The sequence below is a fragment of the Streptopelia decaocto genome (assembly GCF_964273445.1).
Source record: "Streptopelia decaocto genome assembly, chromosome: 3".
Classification (NCBI taxonomy): domain Eukaryota; kingdom Metazoa; phylum Chordata; class Aves; order Columbiformes; family Columbidae; genus Streptopelia; species Streptopelia decaocto.
The window spans coordinates 24,104,716-24,127,225 of NC_138656.1; positions in this window are offsets into that span (position 1 = coordinate 24,104,716).

Genomic DNA, 22,510 nt, shown 5'->3' on the forward strand with positions numbered 1-22,510 from the left:
GAAGGCACAGACAGAAGGCTCTGCTGCTTCACCAGGTTTTGCCCCCATCAAGCTCAAACACGGACTTTGTTCCTTTGGTTTTTTTATGTAATGAGGGTTTTCCTCAAGTAGGGTTCTGCCTGAAAAAGTATGCAGGGATATCACTGTTCACACCATTGTTACTATGATATGCCTGACTGCTCTCTTCTGTAAGGTCTTTGAGAGTTGTCACCAAAACCAGCTCTGACCCACAGCCATTACACGCTGTTCTCCCACTCGGAGGTCTGACAGTACACTGCAAAGTTCCCATAGTTTTACAAGAAGCAGCAGGCTCCCTGGTTGTTGCAGACTCCTCAGGTGAGCAGGGCTGTCAGTGGGTGAGTTCACACCCGACTAGAGTTCAAGTGGTCTTTGGAAAGGACAACCTGCCTCAAATCTGGTTTTACATGGTTTGATTTTTTCCTCTACACTGACCACAGCCCAAGAACAATGGGCTGAGCAGGTGCTGCCCGGGGAATGGGGGTGTGTGAAAGAGGATGCACACATGCGCTGGTGTGTGCAAACATGGCACCTCTTGTGAACCCTCAGTACTGTTTCATTACATGAATTCTTCTAATTACCAAACATCTGCCAACTCCTGCACTCTGTCAGAATATAACACCGATGTTTTCTTTGTAGTGCCTTTCATAACATATGTAAACAGGCGGAAGAAAAAATCTTGCTGTTATCATATTTTGATTTTATGAGTAGCTGGGGCTGTTTAAACTATAGATTAACTTTTACAGGCCCATCTCCCAATCCAACCACCCCATCACCATCCCCCTGCAACGTCTGAATAGCCAACTTTCCTGTGCCAATGTATCAGATAAAGATCATTTTAGTAGACATTTAAGAGGGTGCGAGTCTTGTTTCACTGAAACTAAAATCATAGCATTTATTTAATCTCCCCATACGTGCTTTGTCATCTCTCCCCACAAGTAGTCTCGGGTGAGTCTATACTCTTTGGGCCAAGATCCCAGTAATGTGATCAGTTTCCTCTGTGCTACAATTGCAGTGTTGGGGGTGAGGTCTTTCAGCATATTCAAGAAAACGAGTATTTTCTTGTTTTTTTCCATGTCAATACATTTTACAAAGCTATATTTCTTATGCCGTACAACTCCAATTCTCTGACAAAGCAGAGGCAAGATTGGAAGTATATTATCTAGCCCAAGTGTGAATGACCTATCCAGGATATCTACCACACCCAAAGGTGATATACCTGGGAATGGCGAAGGGTGTCTGCAACAGCGATTCCTCCACCTGCGTGGTGTTGTGTGAACACTCCATGTCCAGGTCTGCAAGTTGGATTGCACAGCCAAGTGTATCACAGATTAAGTGCAGCCAACATGTGCTGCTTCTACAGCCTCACAGCTCATAGAATGTATTATTCCCCCACCCCAGCTTACTAAGATGCTTTTGCTTCCATCCTGCCAAAAAAATAATTGTGGAAAAGCGGAAAGAAATACCATACTTTCCCCGATCTCCATTGGAGGTCTGTATTTCTGTTGCATTATAATCTATCTGAATTGTCTTCCTCTTCAGATTGCTCAAAGGACTAAGTGCAAAGACACAGAGTATCTATTCTTCTCAAGAGATCATCTGTGGTTGTCTTGTCTCACACTTCTGTACTCAACAAGCAGAGCCTGCACTCCCAGGCTTTCACTTTACGTGACACAAACCAGAAAAGAGAAATAGAGAACAATATACACAGTTTGAAGGGTTAAAGTGACTCAAAGTCGTAATCCCCTGCTTTGTTTCCCACATACTCTTTCCCCTTTAAATACTCGTCTTTTCTATTGGAACATTATTTCACCTTAATCTGCAACCTTTGCTTTCTAGTTCTGAACAACACCTACCTCCACAATCCCTTTGTGCAACCAACTCTTCCCCTCAGCACTGAAAGGAGCCTTAAAATCTATCAGCCCCATCTCTGCTTGCTAATCCCATTTTTTTCCCCCATTATGCTGCTCTTTTAGCTCCAGTCAGTTCTGCCATTTCCATGATCACCTCCCAAGAGGACCTCAAATGAGGTCCCAGGTGAGACACGTACTGTTCTTTTCCTGGTCACATCATAATAAGTTTCATGTACTCTCCTGGGCTTTGAAGGTTCAAAGCATTTTCTATTACTCATTAAAAGTGAAGCTGGCGGCTGATGTGGCTGAGCTAGGTTTGGATAAAGAGCCTAGGTGTGCTGGAGACAGACAGAAGGAAACGCTTGAACAAACATTTCTTAGTTCAGGAAAAGATACAGCCAGTCCCACTGAATATACAGAGGCAAATTTCATTTTCCACACAATTTTCCTGCAACCCTTTTTTTTTTTTTAAATTCAAGATATTTACAGTGTCATCTCTGTGCTTAGATCAAGAAAGTTAAACTACTAACATAAGCACTTTTAAAGAAAAGTCAGTCTATGGACACTACAGAGAGATGGCTTTTCTACATCAACCTTTTCTAAAGTGCTTGCAGCCACACAGAACATCTGAAGTGTTTGAACTTGTGCAATTAGAACAACTTGTCAGGGACACAAAAAGCTTTTCAGAAGAGCACAGAAGCTGCCCGTATGTTATCTACCAGTGTCATATACCTTCAGCCTAGGAATCATCAGAGCCTAGGCAGCAGGGTATGATATAAAAATCTTCTATGCCAACCATATTTCAGCAAGCTGCGATTTTTTTTCTCTAATAAACCCTCTTCCCTGCAGCTTTTCCTTCTGTCTCTAAGTTCTTCTTTTTTTTTTTTGCTCTCTGCCCTCTATACTTTTTCTATTTTTCCCCCTTTTCTTTGTCCTGTCTCTCCTCTCCCCATATTTCTTTTTCCCTTTCTTTCTCTGCTTTCCACCAGTGTATGTTCTCTCCTTATCCCAGTCCCTCCTCAGCCCCAGTTCTTTGATTCTCCTTTCTTGCCTCTTCCCTATTTTTCTCTCCTCTTTGACCTGAATTGGATTGTTGCAGGTTCTCTGTGCTGAGTCAAGAATCCCTCACTTCCAAGCTCGATCCAGTACACAAACCTCTTTCTTATCACAGAAACAACACATTCTTCCAAAATTTACAAGTAGATTTTTAAGGAAAAGTGCAAGAAAAGAAGTTCCCCTCCTGAATAAATATTCTCAAACATTCAGCACTTGGATCTAGAGCTTTGGTCCCAGGCCCTGTGAAAACTGGGTCCAGTTGTAAGAGTCAGATGAATTTGCCCAGATTTTGGCAATGGTTGGCAGCTGGCAAAGCCTCATGGACGGCAGACTTCCGGTTCTGGATTTCACACTCTGCCTTTGTTCTGAATCTGAACAAAATGCCCAAATTTTGAAATGCCGCATAAAAAATTCACTTTGACTCATGGCATTTAGATTATATAATAAGGACAAAAAAACCAAGATTTCTTTCAAAATAGAGTTGGAAATGCATCCTTTTTTCCTAAATACTGAAATGAGATGTCCTCCCCAGATTTTCATCTGCACAAAATTTCCATTAATTCCAGGGAATTTTTCAAAGTTCTCTCGTAAAACGGAGGAAGAAACTGTGACAGGTTGGAGATCTTTGAGAAATGGTGTTGAGATCTTAAATGCCTCACAGATATATGGTGCCTGGGCACACGCTGCTGTTATGCAGCGTATTGTGACAAACAGGATCAAGTGTCACCTTAGCCTTGGTGTTCTGTAGACTTAACTGAGCGAGCTTTACACTAGCTAATGTGACCTCCACTAGCACCGCAGTTATGGTAAAATTATGATCCCCATGAACCTAAGGAAACAGGAAGATAGTTTGAAAAAAACAAAACAAAACCACTAGTGCCTTGGCTTCACCATTTATAGGTAATACAGGTTGGGCTGCAACAGCTGGAGTCACTGGGTAAATTTCTATGGGGCCTGAGCTGCTGGGGAGGAGCAGTTGTGTCCTGTGCTCTCCCTGTCCCTAGCCAGCATCACCCAGCTTGGGGCTGGGACCTGGGACAGTGTCCTAAACCCAGCACTGGTTCTTGTGAAGGAACAGCTGAAATGACCGAGCTGCTACATGGACGTTTGAGGTAAACATTTGATTTCAGCCCGCTGGAATCCAGAAGACCCATCAAGCAAGCACAACTACAACACGTCCTTTTCCACAGTCAGGGGCATGTGTTCCTGCACACCCCGTGTAAGTGGCAAACGACCATATAAATTTACATATCAACCACTGACCACGATGGACAGAATGGTTGTGGCATCTTCATGTGCTTCTGAAGTTGAGCTTGAAGTTTGAACTTCTGCAGAAGTCTATCATCAGTTGACCTGTCTATAGGGTGTCATGTGGGCAGAAAGTTAGGGGCAGAGTCATGTGAATACTGGTCCAGATAGTCAATATCATGTACAAATATATGTATTTGTCCAGCAGGACTTTTCATTATATCCACTTGAAGAAAGCAGGCCTGCTTAGACTCCCAAAACCACTTTCCAGTGACTTCTCACTGTCACAGGATTCTTCCTTCCTTCTCCCACAGCCCACCTCTAAATGCGTCTGATAATTTCCTGAGTATTGAAATGTACTCTGAAGGTCCATTAGATGAAATTTTTATAGACCAAGGAAAAGATGCAGTAGAAATATGTCAACAGACATTTCTGAAAGAATGCATTGAAGAATGGCTGGAAAGAAAATACAGATAGAAGTGGAAGGAGATGGGTCAGGATGGAGGCGATCAGGAGTGTGAGTGTGGATGGAGGACAGAAAGATCTGGTTCACAGGAGAAACCATGGAAATGTGGTTCTTACTAGCTGAGCAAATCTGCCAAAGGGGCTGGCTACGAATCCTGGCCAGGCCTATGACTGTGGCCAACTCATTCCTACAAACCTCCTCACATACCCACAAGATAAGACTCCACTGCTGAGTCAAGAGCAGTTCTCGATGTTTTGCAGAGACTGCAAGGTAGGGATGCCTTCCCTTGACCTAGTCCACATCACTGGCAAAAGAAAAAAACAGCTCAGAAAGCACCGCAGACACAAGAAGCTTAGTGACTTTCTAAATACATCAGTCTTACGTTATATTACCGAGGAGAGTATGTCTCATTTTACAGATTATGAAACAGTGGTGCCGAGGGACCAAGTGTCTTGACTAAAGATGAGTGAGCAAAAATGGGGAGTGAAGTGGCCCTCCTGATTTCCAGCCCACAGCCTAGGCAGCCACCAGGAACTAGCTTGAACACAGATATTGTAAATGCTGCCGAGAGACGAGATGACACCATTTGAAAAGGTTTTTCCCTGATTTGCATAATAATAAATACATGTATAAGTGGAATTAACTAGCAGGTATTTTTTTCATCTGTTTGTTTTAATTATTTCAAACTGTAGTGTTTGTAAATGTGATCGACACTAAACCTTTATTTAGACTGTGCTTTGAATAAATGTATCGACATTAAAATTAGTCACCATAACCTATAAATCACAGGATGGGTTTGGTTATGAATGTTACAAGTGCTATATTAAGCTTCCAAACAGAATGAATTTCTTGCTCTAGAAGACCTTGAGAAGTTGTGTATTTCTAATGCAGAATGAGACACACAATTTGGAATGTTTTTTTACAATAGCTTTGATTTCTGAGAATTGGATTTTCTTATTGCAGCCAGTTTAAGGACACACCAGGAGACAGTAAGACTGTAAGTTAAACTCCAATCTTGGGTATGTGAACTCTGCCACAGTAAGGAATACTTTCAGTAGTACAACTGAAAATTTGGCATCTCAGTCCTTTCAGCTGTTATTGGGAGCTGGATGTCTTTTTTGTTGTTGTTTTTGAGCATCCAAAAAAACCCCATATGTAATTATGTATTTTCATGGAATGGCCAGAGCTTGGTTTCTAAATACCTGCTAACTCATACAGTATCCAAAGTCCATAGGATATCACTTATTCCAGAGAGAGTTCAGTTTATTACTTCTTTCTTCTGTGATTCTATTTCTGATCGAGACCAAAAATCAAGATGATGTTCTCTTAAGATTATAGTTTTCTGTATTGATCCTGCATTTGTTATTTCATGGCTTTGTTAGATAGGGAAGATATGACTAGGCATATATCATTGTGGAATACAGGAAGATTCATTGAGATTGATGCGTAAGCAAAGGACAAGCACATTAATGAATCTGGCTGTCCGAAAGTCAGGGCTAATGTTAACCAAGAAGCACATTACTGTGATTCCATCAGAATGTTCTTTTATTTATTTAACTTTCCCATTTTCATTTTTTATTTGGGTAAGATAATTGCCTGTGATAAGCTCTCTCCGTGTAGGTGGGAAACATGCAGAAAGCCAGCCTTTAGACTGGAATATTTACACTAAGCCTAAGCATTAATGATGTGTAATGGCCAGACCATATTTGCATATTGAAATGATCTCAATTAAAATCCTTTATCAGATGACTTCAAAGAGAGAACCTCTCCAACTGTAATATATTTTTCCATGAAACATAGCTTGTTAGGGATGTAATGTGTTTATCTGCATTTCTAAAGACAATAATTTTAGTGTTGATTTCATAAGTAATGAAAGATACAGTTCTTTCTTTAGTCTCTGTACCACAAAATTCTTTTATCTTTCTTTATAATACACTTACTGAGCCCCGAACTTCTTTGAAGGACAAAAACATAAAATAGTTCATGGAACTTGAACTAAATAATGCCTTGCCCTTCACTATTGTTTCTCATCCTGCGAATATAAGTACTTTACAAAGATTTACAATGTCTAAAAGAGATAAGAGACATATGGGACTCTCTTCACCCACCGCTGGAAGACAATAATCTCTGAGCAGGCACACAAAAACTTTTTATGGCACCAAGGAACAGAACTGGGTAAACAGCTGCCAAAAAAAAAGAAATCACCAATTTATTTTTCCCTTTCATGATAGATTTCCATTCATTGAAAAAATGCCCAGCCCCTTGCAAATTTTTAGAAAATGCCTTTAAAATCGTAGGTTTTGAAAGGCTCTATGTGCTTTTAAAAGGGTGAATTCTGATAATTTTTCTAAGGAATGTCAGTTATTTTCACAACATTTAAAAAGATCAGTTTGGTAAAATAAAGACAGTAGCTGGAAAACAGAGCATTTTGTTCATTAACAGAAAGACCCATAAGGTAATGAATGAATAAACGGAGGAACGATACGCCGTTTAACACATTAGAACCAGAGTTAACACAAACTGCAAGACTCAGTTCTGATAACATAGATTATTTTTTGCTTTGTAGCTGGGATCTGTCATTGAAAACCTGCATGGCAAGCATTTTCTGGATATTTGGTTCTTTACTGCTTTCTGAATCCACATGAGTCATTATCAGCTGAGTCCTGGACAAGAACTGCTCACTCACAAAATAAATTTAAAAAAAAAAAAAAAAGTTCCACAGATATAAAAATTTCAGCCCAAATATTTTTCATCCAGAATTTCTCAAGGGAACTAGTGCCACCTGCAACTTAGAGATCCAGCAAGAGGGAAGGAATGATACAGCGTGGTGATTAGAGTGACCTACCACCCACTGCAAATAAAAAAAAAGCCAAAGAAGAGGCTTTGTTTCCTCAAATCTAATATGACATTTTCTCACGCTGTAAGGAGTGACAATCCTGGAGTCACCTATTAGGGATAAACTCCCTGAAATTATCTCACATATATCACAAGATGCAATGTACGCAGGGAAGCATCTGCCGCATATCAGCTGCTCTGGGGTAATTACCGGTGTATATTCTCACGGTAATGGTGAGGACACTTCCTTGTCTTTCAATTCAGAGTAAACTACCTTGCATTTATGACAGGGTAAGAGTATAGAGAGCCTAGTTACCACACAGCCACTGATTTACAATAGCTTGCTCCCGTGTGCATGTACTCTTGCTCCTCAGTACATACGAAGTAAGTTGAATTAGCTCACCTTGAACTTAAAACATTTTCATCGTTTAAAATCATTTGTTATCTCTTATGCCAAGGGTCTTTCACTAAACAAGAAAATAAACGCTATTAAAACAAATCATCTGTTGTTGCAAGGAAGCGTAGGAAAGGATTTGTTTTTATTTACGTTAAGATACAAGAGAGAAGGATTTATAAGAATTAAAAAAAAAAAAAAAAAAGGTAGTTTTAAAACACAGACAAAGTATTAGATGCTGCCCATAGTGTGATTATGGCACTATAGCCATAATATCTCCAGCTAGTGTTTTGGCTATGAGATTTGAAGTCATGTAGTCCAACAGAAAATCAAAGACAATATAATTGAATTAAATGAAAAATACTAGATGAGGTTTATTGTCACTTCCCTCTTGAACCAAATGTGAGGATTTACGAGATCAGCCTAGATTTCCCCTTGAAAAGGATACATGAGATCAACTTTGAAGAGTCTGTATTCTGAAGTATATTTATCCAAAGAATTTATTTTAATACTAAATAGTATTAATGTAATATATATTCCATGGTGAATTTAGTACTGCTATTACCTAGTATTAGAGGATAGCATTAGTACTTAACATTTAGTACTACTGGTGCCTAGCAATAGTGTTAGAATAGGTATTAATAGCAATAAATAGTAGCAATATTACTAAGTATTTGTACTGATAGCAGTAATTTTCATCTGTTATACAGCTGAACACAAGCCAACCAAGAGTAGCCTGCAAAGCATTCTCCATCAGAATCTTGCTGCTGAAACAGAAATAGAGACACCAGTGTCAGTGAATTTGGGGGGGTGAGTACCAATTGGCCCCTATTTTCTAACACATATTCATAGCATTTCCAGCATACTCTTTAGAACTAGTTATTCTTATAGAGATAACCAGCCTTCCATTACTATTAATACTATCAGGCTAGCAAAAAATCTCCATCAGCTGAGGCAGAGCACCAAGTTACCACCCTTATTTCGGCAGGTGCAACATTCCTCACGTGAAATAAGAGCAGTAAGAAGGGCTACTGAAGGAAGACATTCAAAGGCATTTGCAGCAGAATAACAACATCCCATTTAGCTTAACGTTTCTCATTTTATTTGGAAGCTCAAAACACGTTACCATCATTCATGCTGGCTGTAATTGGGCAGAGTGATTAGAACACATTTTTATATTAAACGCACATTTTCCTTTCAGTAATATCCAAGCTAAATGAGAAGAATACTACTCAGCCAGTCAGCTGGGTTTGGAGCAATGATCTCTTTTGCCCCTACTTTTTAAAGCTTTTTGTAATCTGTGATTTCGTAAAGAAATTGTACATGAAGCCTGTCAATATACACTGGCTTAGAAAGGAGAAGAAACAGATGAGAAGCTCTTCAGAAATATAGAGGATCCTGTAAGGAGAAGAATTGATTACTGTCAAATAAGTTTTCTGAAAGTTTATAATTCAAAACAAGAGGCCACAAAGACTGACATTGGCAAGGGAATGACTGCAAAAAGCACTATGAGGAATTCAGACAGGATATCCTCTTGAAAAGGACTGTCATTGCCCAGAATAAGAGAGTCTTTGCTGAAGTCTGTAACAGATGTAAATGGTGAACATCAGTTCAAGGGGGAGCTGGACATGTTTGGAGCAGGGAGTAAGTGTTACCATGCAGCCATAAGATAGATAATTGCACATAAGATGGTGAGCTACCATAGCTGGTGATTTGTATTTTCTGCTGCCAGAGGCAAGGTTTTGATGGACCATGTGCTTTTCCCTGGACTACTATTACTTGTATGTCTCTAAAAACTGCCCTCTGCTCTCACAGCAGCCACAATAATAAAACGTAAGTTAATAATATTATTTATCCTGTAACCATCACTCATGTTTACTGTTCAGTCGGTTTTTTTCCCTTCCCACTATATCTCCCTCCTATTTGCATTTAAAGGTTAAAATCTCAACAAAAGCTGTATAGTGTACAAGTCCTTTTCAGCTCACACTCTCCCAGTACCGCTCTGTTGCCACATGCACAATGAATATACATATGCATAGATACACATATGCTCAGATGAGAACTGCCTTGAGATCTTTCTCACCTCCCCTATCTACCCAAAATAGTGTTTGAAATTACTATGCAAGACAGGGCCATGAGTCTCTGTATGTTTTGCCTCTAAAGGGGCATGCTTTTCAGATTCCTACTCAGTCAACAGGTGCCAAAATGATGAAACACAATGAGCAAAGCCATCACCTCCCTCAGAAGCTTAAGCTGCCTTTGCCCCAGCTGCATCTAAATTGGGGTATTCCTAATACCTCCAAATAGAGTCACAGCAATTTGAAAAAGGAGTTTAACTGAGACACAAGCTGAAGTCCACCCCAGCCTGAGAAACTGGCCCATCACAACTCTTACACGTGCCCAACATTTCCTCTGTCCTTCAGGGACAGGAAGGAATGGCTGAACACAAACAGGAGAAAAAACACCAAAGGGTCTTGCAGGTGCACTAACAATATGATGGTGCTGAATCACACCACTTTCCATATGGTGAGCACACGTGTCACACCTATTTGTCAAAAGAGAGGAGACACAGAGAAACTCAGCAACTTTTTCAGTTATATAACCAACATAAAACAGGGGACTGACTCCAAACAGAACACAGAAACGTTGACTACCTGGTTTTGTATTTATACAGAAAATAAATCCTCTTCTTAAATGGTTTGCTTTTATATTACTACTCTTTAGTCCCAACTAAAATAATCCTTACTGAGCCAGACACAGTCTTCTACACGGAGCTGATGCAGCCAGGCAGATAAAGGATGGAAGGGAGCTGAGAAATAAAGCCACACAGCCTTGTCCACCTAAACTCAGCCTTGAGGCACAGCAGCCTTGGTCCCAGCTACAGTAAGGCCTTTTCCATTTCACACCATTCAGGAAACCAAACCCACAGCTTCATTTCAGTCAACACAGCAACATCAGTAGATGTCTAAAGAGAAAGTAACTGCCTCCCATCTTGTTTTGATATGAAATTTGCTGGGTACACCGCCTATATTTCATGCCGAGTGTGGAATTACCCTGCATACCTGAGGCACTCACTAAGGGCTACAGTCACCCTGGGCTCCCTCTTTTCAGTGTTTCCACAGGAGCAGAGACAGGAACCTCTAGGGAGCAATTTAAACTACTAAACTACTAAAACTGGCCAGGACTTGCCCAGAGCTCTGTGTTTTCTGGTGCCTGGGAATGATGGCCAGGCAACAGCTCAACAACATTGGGGCTGTTCCTTGTGTATGCTGAGGATAAGAAAGTGCTTACCCACACCGTTAGGACTTATTAAGGTGCACCATGCACCTGAGTTAGTCGTTTTAACTAGACCAGTAGACCAGTTCAGACTAGCTAAGAAAAAGTAGTTGTCAAAAACACAAAAAAAAAGCCTTCTGCAGGCTAATCAAGTTCACATTGGAAGTCTCTGTTCATCGGGAAAGGAAACCACACACCCTGAGTCTCAGTGTAGTGCTTCTAAGCATATTTGTAAAAATCTCTATACATTATTAAGTGTATATTCTTTACAGAAGGGTATAGCCTCCAGGCTCCATGTATATACCAGTGATCTTTGGAAGCACTACTTGAAGACCACAGTTGTAATGATGCCAACAATAGACCCACAACAAAACTGCAGTGGTTCAAAACACAATTTTACATGACCAGCACAGCTACATTACATTCTCCAATTTCAGTACTGCAGAAAAGAGTTTCTACACTGAAATCCAAGCCTAAGATTGTGCACACCTCTGAAAAATATCCTAGTCCTTCTAAGTCTGTAGATGGGAAGACTGAGGGCAATGACATGAAGTGAGCTGTACGATATCAAACTGACTTTGCTTCTGAGCACACCTCTAGTATCTAGGGACCTGAATCTGACAACATTTATGAGAAAGTCTGTCGCCAAACATTGAGGAATGATAACAGCATCAGGTCCAAGTCTCTTAGGGCTGCAACCATACAGGTATTGAAGCTACCTCCTCCACTCACACTTTGGATCGTGGCACCAATGCCTAGACTGCCTCTTCCCTATCTAAAACATCTGTCCTAGGTGCACATGGAGTTCCCCACAGACAAAATGGAGAATTTTTTCCTACAGACACATTTATAGCACATTAAATTGGAGCAATGTTGATAAACAGCAGGACTACAAAGATGCCTGCACCTTCACTCAACTGAATGGACACGGATTTTTTCAGAACAGGCAAGTGAAGCCTCTTTCTCATTCAAAGAGTCACATATTAAACACATCCATCCTTTCCCAAGGAACAGAACATATCACTGCTGGTTACTATTAAGTACTTACACAAATAGGCAAGATGTTAGGGAGACAGAGAAGGACCTAGCACACAGGTTTACTTTTCTGAAATGGTGTTATGGGAAGACAGTTGGGATAGAAAAAAATCAGGAAGTCAAATACTGAGGAAATAGATGAACAATAAAAACACCTATTGTTTTATCAGTATTTTAAATTGAAGTGTTCCTTGTGTGATTTAAGGGAGGTTTTCTGTAGCAGTGGGAACTATGATTTCCCTTAAAACCCTGTGCAGAAAGAAACTTCCTAGAAGAGAGTCCAATGGTTTTCCCCATGAGAAGATAAGGGCTTTTCACTTCTACTTTATTGAAAGAAAAATAACTGTTGTCAATCCTTTAATCCTCCTGTAATTAGTTAAAATGCGGGAATTCACCTTCAGTAGTATCTTGTTCTTATTTAGGCCAATTTATTTCCCTCTTCCGCTCTTGCTCTTAAATCAAGATTCACTTAATTCATTCAACAAACAGGGCTCAAACCAACCCCCAATTCCAAACACGTTCGGCAACTAAGAAAATTCCAGCCAGTGCCAGCTTTAAAGGCTGATTCTGAAAGACATTAAGCAGTCTTGCGGCAGGCACAGAACACAAGGTCCTTTTGAAAAAAAAAATCCCCTTTCTCTTCATCTGTGCTTATTAGAGCTCTAGAGACTCAAATGAAAGTATCACTGCACCTGCAGCTTGTTAGAGAAACACACCCTTCTTCACACTGCTATCAAAACCAGGCCAACAACAAAAAAGAAGCAAAATTTCATCTTGAAAACAATGAGGCTACAGGTGTGAGAGAGGTCATAATCCAAGGACAGTGCAGTTCAGAAGTGAAAATGGGGACAGAACTCAGCCTGAGTTCTTTACAGTGATTGTAGATGAGGTCTGGCTTTAAATTCCTAGACAGAATTTTGCAAAACTGACGGCGGACAAAACCCCCAATCCAGTGTCTTTTTATTCATAAACAAAGTAAATTTGCTCTGGAAAGCATAAAGATACAAACATAGAAGGTTGCAGTGCCATTTTAAGAGTCCAGTTTTCAGCTGAATGGCTCAAGAAAAAGTATATTAACCTTTTTTGTTTTATTTTTTTTCCTGCGTTAGGATATCATTAATGCTCCTTTGTTTTATTAACATGGAGGGATATTCCCAGTGTGCATGCCAGACTAGGATGCTATACACTTCCATATCATCTTTATCTGAAAATGCTTTTTGTGCTGCATGAAAATCCTAGGAGAGATGGAAGAGGGTAGAACCACAATATAGCGCTCTTTAAACACTGCGTGCCTTTTGTTTCTCTTTTTCCTAAATATGCCATTACTTCTAAGTGTTATGGCCTTCTTTGTAAAGACATTTACACTAGAAAGCTAAGAGTACTTTACAGCACCCTGCAAATTTCCATAAATAACAATCGGTCATGAGAGTTTCTTTTCACCTATTCCATAGAGGGGGACTTCCAGAGAAGAGCCAGAAAAGGTGGAGATCACTTTAAAATGCTTCCCTCTGTCATTTCCAATACCCCTCCTAATTCAGCTGGGCCAAAATCTCACTTGAAGTGAGCTGAAGTAGAAGCTTTTTGTGTGTATGTGGAAACATATCCAGCTGGGAGAGCAGTTAAATGCTTGCCCATCCCCTTAACTCTGGGCATGTAAATTCAAGACGGAGAGAGCTGTTTTGACGTTCTTGGCTGGAAATCACTCTCCACACCTATACTTTAATGCACCTACTGTACGTGGTAGCTTGGCTGCTTTCTCTCACTACCATCTGTTCTGATGGCATGGTGCCTGCTCACAAGTTGAATGATATATAGGTGCCAGGCAACAATGCGTTCTGATGGGCAGGCTCCACAACACTGCAATTGTCATCTCTTGTGCATGAAGGCCAACTCCATGCCAGCAATGAAATGCTGGCACTTTGTACCTCCATACACTTGTTCACACCTGTTGACACTTCTGTGCCAAAAAAAAAGAACACTTGAACAAGGGAGTTTGCAGGCTTCTTAACTTCCCACTAGGAATTAGCATTATCTGGAAGTACATTCAGCCCCTGGCTCAATCACTATCCTGTACATCAAGCAGACACTGGTTCACAGCCTAGAATGTTTCTTCATCTTATATTTTCCTAGATCTGTATGTCTAAAGGGAAAAAGAAACCATCTGCTCATAGGGACGAAAATTGACTGGGCCAGGCATCTTCTCTTCTCTTCTCTTCTCTTCTCTTCTCTTCTCTTCTCTTCTCTTCTCTTCTCTTCTCTTCTCTTCTCTTCTCTTCTCTTCTCTTCTCTTCTCTTCTCTTCTCTTCTCTTCTCTCTCTTCTCTTCTCTTCTCTTCTCTTCTCTTCTCTTCTCTTCTCTTCTCTTCTCTTCTCTTCTCTTCTCTTCTCTCTCTTCTCTTCTCTCTTCCCTCTCCTCTCCTCTCCTCTCCTCTCCTCTCCTCTCCTCTCCTCTCCTCTCCTCTCCTCTCCTCTCCTCTCCTCTCCTCTCCTCTCCTCTCCTCTCCTCTCCTCTCCTCTCCTCTCCTCTCCTCTCCTCTCCTCTCCTCTCCTCTCCTCTCCCCACCCCACCCCTCCCCTCCCCTCCCCTCCCCTCCCCTCATCCCCTCCCTTCCCTTCCCCTCCCCTCATCCCCTCCCTTCCCTTCCCCTCCCCTCCCCTCCCTTTTCATGGTCCCATCCATACTTTTAAGTGCAAGTCTGTGAAAACCTTGTATTTTTCTCATGTCCCAGCTAAGGGCCCATTTCTGTGATTCTGTGATTTTTAGCATTTATTTCACAAGGTCTTCCACAAGCACACCCAAGCTTGTCACAGGTCCGTGCTAGCACCACTCCTCCTTTCCCCATTACCATAATCAGGTGGATCACCATCCCAAATCTCACCTGTAGACTCTGGGTTTTTTTCAGAGTTCAGATCAGTCCCTCTTCACTAATAAGATTTAACCACATATACCTATAATTCAGTTCCATGAATAAAGCTTATTCTTGTAGCTTCTAATGTAGCCATGATTTATACCAATGGAAAAGAATGTCAATAAATGAAACTAATGTAAAACGTCACAGATGAATGTAACATACTTTAAAAAGCAGTATGTTTTGGGAAAGGGAGAGCTTCCAACCCTGGCATTGGGTGTACACAGTAATTCAGTGATTTAGGGAGGAAAAGAGCTTCAACATATTACCTAGACCTAAAACATGCAGTTCCTTGGAGAGTTTGGAAAGACCTTAGAAGGTGCAGGGACTGAACCAAAGTACTCTGCTTTAGGGAAAAAAAGGGAAAAAAAAAAAAAAGAAAAAAGTTTAAACCTTAATCTTAATCCCTGCCTTTAACAGAACAGATAACTAAAATCAATTTTTTTACATATCCTTGTAGCTAAGAAAACAGCTTTGCTGAGAATGTGGTAGTAGCGGCTGGTAATGGGGCTTTGCTGATAATATCAGGCAAAACAAGCTGAGGAAAGAACAGGGTAAGCTCCATCAGTAGCAGGCAGGCCCATACACTTGCCAAGATACTTGCCAAGTATCTTTAGCAAAGATCAGTAGGAAACTGAAAAAAACAGTGAAATGTTTCCCTGTTGCAAATCTCTGGAGAACTGGCCAGAAGAGGTATATATTACTTCAAAATGTTTTCCTCTCTTTCTACTATGCTATGCCTGATTCAACTTGTTCAAAATCTTATTGCAAATGGTACTTAAAGTATCATTTTAGATATCATACTCCTTAGGTACCATGATGATTTTAGATACCATACTTTAGGTACTATGAATCCAGCTGGGAATGTAGGTAATGCTTGTACATCACCTCAGCTCGGCATGTCAATAAACCATGGAGAGAGTGGAGGAGCATGGACAGAGCCTTCCCAACACCATGTTGGCACATCTATGTAGCAGCTGCATTCAGAACCCAGAGCTGGAATATTTTCAGTGGGGACTGTTAGACATTGGGTGTGGGTTTGCTCTCAGATGCACCTGCCCAAGACAGTTTTATTAGACTACTGAGTACCATAATATTATAACTTTTGACTATTACAAGCCTGGCTTGTAAATATAGATGGAGAGGCTGAAAGGCTGTAGAGGCCATCTCCAGCCTCCCTCGTGGTTACATGCACTTGGTCAGAGGGAGGAGATCTGTTGAAGACAGAACAGACCCAGTAGCTTCTGGTTTCCCTGAGCAAGGCTTAGGTTACTTGGGGACTAACCACCCAAGTCTTGTGTACCTTACGTGCATACTTAGCAGGAAATAAGAGAGATGCAATCGTGTGCGTTACTGCATATTTGCTGCCAGCCGTTACCAGGTAGCTGCTATTTCATTTCTATGAAATATCATAACTATGTAAATAACTCAAGTAATAATTGTAAATGGATGACTGTACTAAGGGAGGTGGGGGCAGAAGCCATAACTGCGCAGCTGCTATGGCTGTGAAAATTCAACCTTAAGCAGCCTAAATATTCATTTTACAGTGTACACCACTGATTACTTAATTACATCTAAAATATAAGTCAGGCTCACTAAAAACCCCAGGGAGTAAATTACAAACAGCTATGAAGCAATGTGCATGCGTACACCCTACTTTGACTTTTAAAAATCATTGTTTTCCAATGGGTATGAAGGATTTTTCTATTTCTGTTCTGCAAAACATCATTATGTTACAAACAGGTAAATATTTCTAAGTAATGTTAGATGTGCGTGGGAGCATCCATCTTCAGCCTTTCACTGTGGACTCTCACTAAAGGTTCTTATCTTTATGTATATTTGAACAAGAAGATCTACATATGCTTGATCTCAGTATGAACCTCTGTATGACCTGATTTTGTTGCCATGGCCACCAATTAGACCAGCCTTGTTGACTGCAGAACAACAGTCAAAGCATCTCTATTAAGTCCTGAAAAAGAATGTCATATTTTATCAGCACAATATAACAGCTTATCTTTGTGGTAGTGTTTGTTTCTTCCATTAGCTCTATATTTAAGCATTTAGTTTAAAAGACAGAAAAGGGGGTGGGGCATGGGGAAGCAATGGCTATATCACTAGCCAGAAGGCTCAGGATTTTTACTTCTTAATATCTGCTTTTATTTTCCAGGTTTTCTTCTTTAGGAATATAGAAGACAGATAAAAACTCTGGTAGTATCTTTGCTTCATGAGAGGAAATCGAGACTAATGCTAAATCTTTCCTTCGGTTGCTCCTTTTGAGGATCCTATCAGCAAGTTCCCAAATGCAGTTTTTTAAAATATTCTCCGTTTCAGTTTGTGACAAACCAGTAGACAGTTGCCTCAAAAGCTCCCATGGCAAACATCACTTGTTCAACTACATTTGCCCAGCAGTAGGTGTGTGTAAATCTACTGAATACCGTCACATGTACAGAAAAGACAGTTCGATGCCATCAATATTATCTTTCGTTAATGTCTACCTGAAATTAAAAAAAAAAAGAGGCAACCAACTTGTAATATACTCATTTTACATCAAAACGAATAGAGGTTGGAGGATAGCAGGGTTCCATGACTAAATCTTTCATTTCTCGGGCTTCCTCTTTCGAAAACAATTTTCTTAGTATTGTTTTCATAAAAGCTTTCAAATGCCCTAAAATAATGAAGAGAAATTGGCTTTTATTTTGAACAGGATTTCTCAATATGTACTGCATCTCTTGGCATATCTATTATATTAACTCAAGCCTTAATGATACAATGGTTAAAAACAGAGTACAGATGTGTATAAATGAAAAATGTAATAGATTTCCCTCTTAATGTAATAGAATTGGCACGAGGTATTGGAAACAGGAGTGAAAGTAGTCACTCAAGCATTGTGTTTGCATGTTATTTAAATACAAGTGGTTGAGGTATAAGTACCTCTAAGTACACCTGAAAGAGATGGTGCCTTGTAATCATTGTTTCAGCAATTGACAGTTGTTTACACAACAGCAGCACATTCTCTACTGATTTGAATAATAAACATGTTTAAACACCAGCTGGATAATAGAAGGATAATTGAAACATAGTTTAAAGCTCTGATTTACAGGCATTGTGGCAACACTTTTATTTGTGGTACAACGCTATACTTCTGTTCAGCCTCTTGAAAAAAATTAAATAGGCATTATTTCAAGCAACTTTGGGATATATTTAACTCGATTAATCTATCATGCATTTGTGTGCCTACACAGACGGACAGACAAAACAAAGAACGGACCACCAAAACTTAAAAAATGTGGATGCTGGTGACCGCATGTTACTGGTGCTGCTTAGTTTCATTATACATTAGCTGGGCCCTTACCCTGAACACACTTCCCAAGGACGAACTGTTGCGCTTACAAAGTTCATAAAGGCTGCAAGAACCCAGAGGGCTGCACAGTAAAATCGCTGAGTAAACCAGAGAAGCAGTCCTGCTGCAGCCATGACGTGTGACAGAACGTGCGCAAGGAAGGACCAAAAAATGCTGTGAGGTTGAAGGTACTACCCACATCTCCTCCTCTCTGGTCTGCTCCAGAATTCGAACTCCTCAAAGTTGACTGTTTGGGCCTGTTTTCTAAAATGGAAATTCAAAGAGAAACTGAGGCAAGCCTGCTCAAAACGTACCTCTGTACTGTTCTTTTTCTTAAAAACATCTCTGCAAATACTGTCTTAATGCTAAATCTACCAGCTGACAACCCTAAATATGTGGCTGAAGATTGCTATTAGACCACGTTTTTTAATTCCCAAGCACCAGATAATCTGAAGCAGACTAGCTCTTATTTTTCATCCTGTTTCTGATCTCTTACCTCAGTTTTGAACCACAATTAATTCACAGACAAGTATGAAGGTGTGGACGGTTTCCACACATGCACTTAGGTCCAGCGCTTTGACATTTTCTTCAAATGTTGTGGACACTGCTTGATCCCAGCCTGCACAAAACCTACAACATCCTCAAGAAGATTACAGATACCACGACTGGCTTCTTTTACATACCAAGACCTGTCAGCTCCTGCTGACTGACCCCCAGGTTAAAAGCTTTCAAGAGTCACATCGGCTCAGACCCTAACTGAGAAAAGCCTCAAAAGACAGACCTTACAGTAGCCCCCGTTTTCAGGTCCTTCACTCTTTACAACATGTGAATCAGGTATCACGTGCAGACAGGAACACAGAGAGATTTGAGCCACTGCCTGCCGGACTTGATTATGTTTTGTGCATATAAATGTGATAGGAAAGACAACTTGTGTCATCTTTTAGGGTAGATGTCTGATGCTTCCACTGGAAATTTATTTTCACTGTACTTATAAGAACATTACCAAAATTAAACAAATCAGCATGAGATTTTCCATATCTAAAATGACTCTTTAATTATTTGTCTGCCTCTGTGTTGTTTTTTTTTCTAATGTTCTTAACACAGAGGCTCTCCAGAGCAACTGTTTTTAAAACGGTCCATTATTTTCCTTAACACGTCTCTATTGATTTTACCAAGTTATTGACTGAAAAAAACAGAGCACGGAATGGACACCAGGCTCCTGTGTTCATGTTGACCTGTGTTGCTAAACAGATGCTGCTGCCTTTCATTCCAGATGGAGCTTGTTCAGGGCATGTGACTTCACTCCTAGATATCCCAACTTGTACCTCTTGTTAACTCACAGAATGCTCAAAAATCTGAGATCTTCCACGGCAAGCCCAATAAGACTATATGCCTGTGTATATCAGTTTCATAGTATTAACAATTTTGAAGATATGGGAAACAAAACATTAAAAAGAAAGATATTTCATAATAAATCCTGAAACTTAAAGAAGTGGAAAGTCTTTCATATTGATGTGTCTACAGCTGAACTTTTGTTGCTATAGAAAGTAAAAATACAGAGGACTGACAAATAAACCACAAATACTATTAAACCTGACAAAAATTCAAGAAACGCTATGCAAAGGTGATCTTATTTTTAAACATGTTAGGATTCTTGTTGCTTCAATATCCTTAAAGAAGGCAGAAATAGTTTATCGTGATGGTCTACAGAGGCACTAAAGTAAAGATCAAAGACTTTGCACAAACTACACAGCGAGCAGAGGAAAGAGGGTACCCACAAACACATCTATCTACCCCTTTCCTAACGCTTTTGATATTAGGCAATTGTGTTGTGATTCTTACCACTATGCAGAGGTCTGATGATGAGCAGCACATTTCCCGCTGGCAAAAAGCTCATGCAAGCTGAACTGGCTTGTGGGAGTTCCCAGCAAATGCTTGAGAGGGAGTATTGACTACACTGCACAAAGGAAAGTATAATCTAACACCATTCACCACTTCAACTTGGAAACATAAGTTAATACCAAATAAGACAGTGCTGAACTAAGAGGCAGTATGGCCACCTCGCAGTGTCCTGGGACCAGGTTACTTTTGTTCAAAGGCAGGGTTAATCGGCATGGGCACCAGGCTGCCCTAGTGCAGCTACTCTGCCTATGCTACTCCAGCTGGTAAATCTGCACAAAATGGTAGTGCCTCAGGTATATGAACCTACTCATTTGCTCACTTTGGGGTCTCTCATGTGTATAGTATGTCTGTAGATGTGACCAGACCTTCCCTGGAAATAGAATCTTAGCTACACCAAGGTATGCACAAACGCACACACATATACTCCAGCAAACTTGACATAGGTCAGTCTGAAAAAAGAGTAGCATCCAAATGTAGAACACAGAATAGCAGAGTATAGATCTATACATACCTCTCAGTTAATAACAATGCAGTCTATAGCTGCAGCTGGAAATTGTATTACTTTTATTATCGGACATTAATCTCTTTAAGATATGGAGCAGAGTTCTGCACAGTGTTGTTAAATACTATGTATGCCATACATTTTTATTTCTGGAAAAAAAGAATAATCACACTGAGCAAATCATATCACCAGATGACGGATGGATGGTCTGAGATAGTCTTGGAAGAGACATAAAAGAAGAAATGCACCACATACAGCGATATAGGAAGAGACACAATAGCAGAGTGTGGATCAGACTTAGGGAGGCCTTTATCTAAGGAACTAACAAACAGAAGCTGCACTTGATAACAATGTACAGTTGGATAAGATGCATGGAAAAATTCACCATGAGCTTCCACAAGATAGGATGGGCAGACAATGGTGTGTTGTAGCTGTGGGATAGCGTTAAGCAGTTTCGGTAAGCTGTGTGTGTTATGGTTCCTGGGCCAGATTCTGGCCCCTTTGTGCTAGGTCTCAGGAGTGCCGTACAAAAGCTGGGGGATTTTCCTCCAAAAAAGGAGCACTGCCAGGTGGCCAAGTGCCAGGATGACTCACTCTGCACTACCCATTCCTTACAGGAAGACAGAAGTTCCTGAATAGGAAAGGATGAGGCAGGAGTGCACATAAATCCAGCTGCCCTGGACCCCAGAGAATGGGTCTCACCTCACGAGCCCTGTTTGGGATTTTGCTCTTCCAGTGCTCAGGGAAAGCGGACCAGCCCCTAATATTCCTCTCAATGGCAGAACTTCTCTACATTCCTATACCTATGGGCACCGGGGAAAATAATGCCCGAGCTGTGAAGGAAGCTATACTGATTAATTCCAACAAACACAGAGAAAGGGGCCTATTTTGGTGGCTTTCTAAAACACTAAATAAGCAGAATAATATGATTCACCTTCATGTGACGAACAGCAGAAGTTCAGAAAAAAAGCTACATTCGCTGTAGTGGAAAGTCTAACCCTAGAAAACATACTCTGACTTTGGGCCACGGACCTATACTATCTGCACATGATAGAATGCAGTCACAGATGTCCTGTTTGCTTGTTTGACCACTCTGCATATGCAAAACTAGTTGTTTCACCTCCCCTCACTGTTTCAAAGCAAAGGAAACTAATTCTTCTTCATCTAACTCACCGTTAAAATGGGGGACTACTACAGAGGGGCAAAAGCAGAAAAGGTACAAGAAGGGTTTTGATGAATTCCAGGAGGCTAGTGTGAGGATTAGTGAAGAGGGGGCTATAAACTACATAGCTTGGAAGCAATCTCCAGCTGTGGAAATTGTTTGCCAGAAGCTCCATAGCAGGGGATGGTCACTATGTATAGATATACATACATGGTTATATAGAAACATTGGCAAGGCGAAGGCCTCCTCAACCTACATTCCTTACACAGCACACACTTTACTGGTATTACTGGTTCTTAGTGTGAGTCAAAGCACTGGGCTAAAGGGATCTTCTCCCTAACTTTGTATAGCACTTGCTATGTTTTTATACCAGGCTAGCTGCGTTTCTTAACGCTGGGTCCTCAGACGTTTACTATTTTAGGGGGAATCAGTACACTGAACGAGTAAGGAAGGAGAACGTCACTACCATTTTATCTTCTCCAACAAATTCATTATGTTATTTTAAACATATTTTG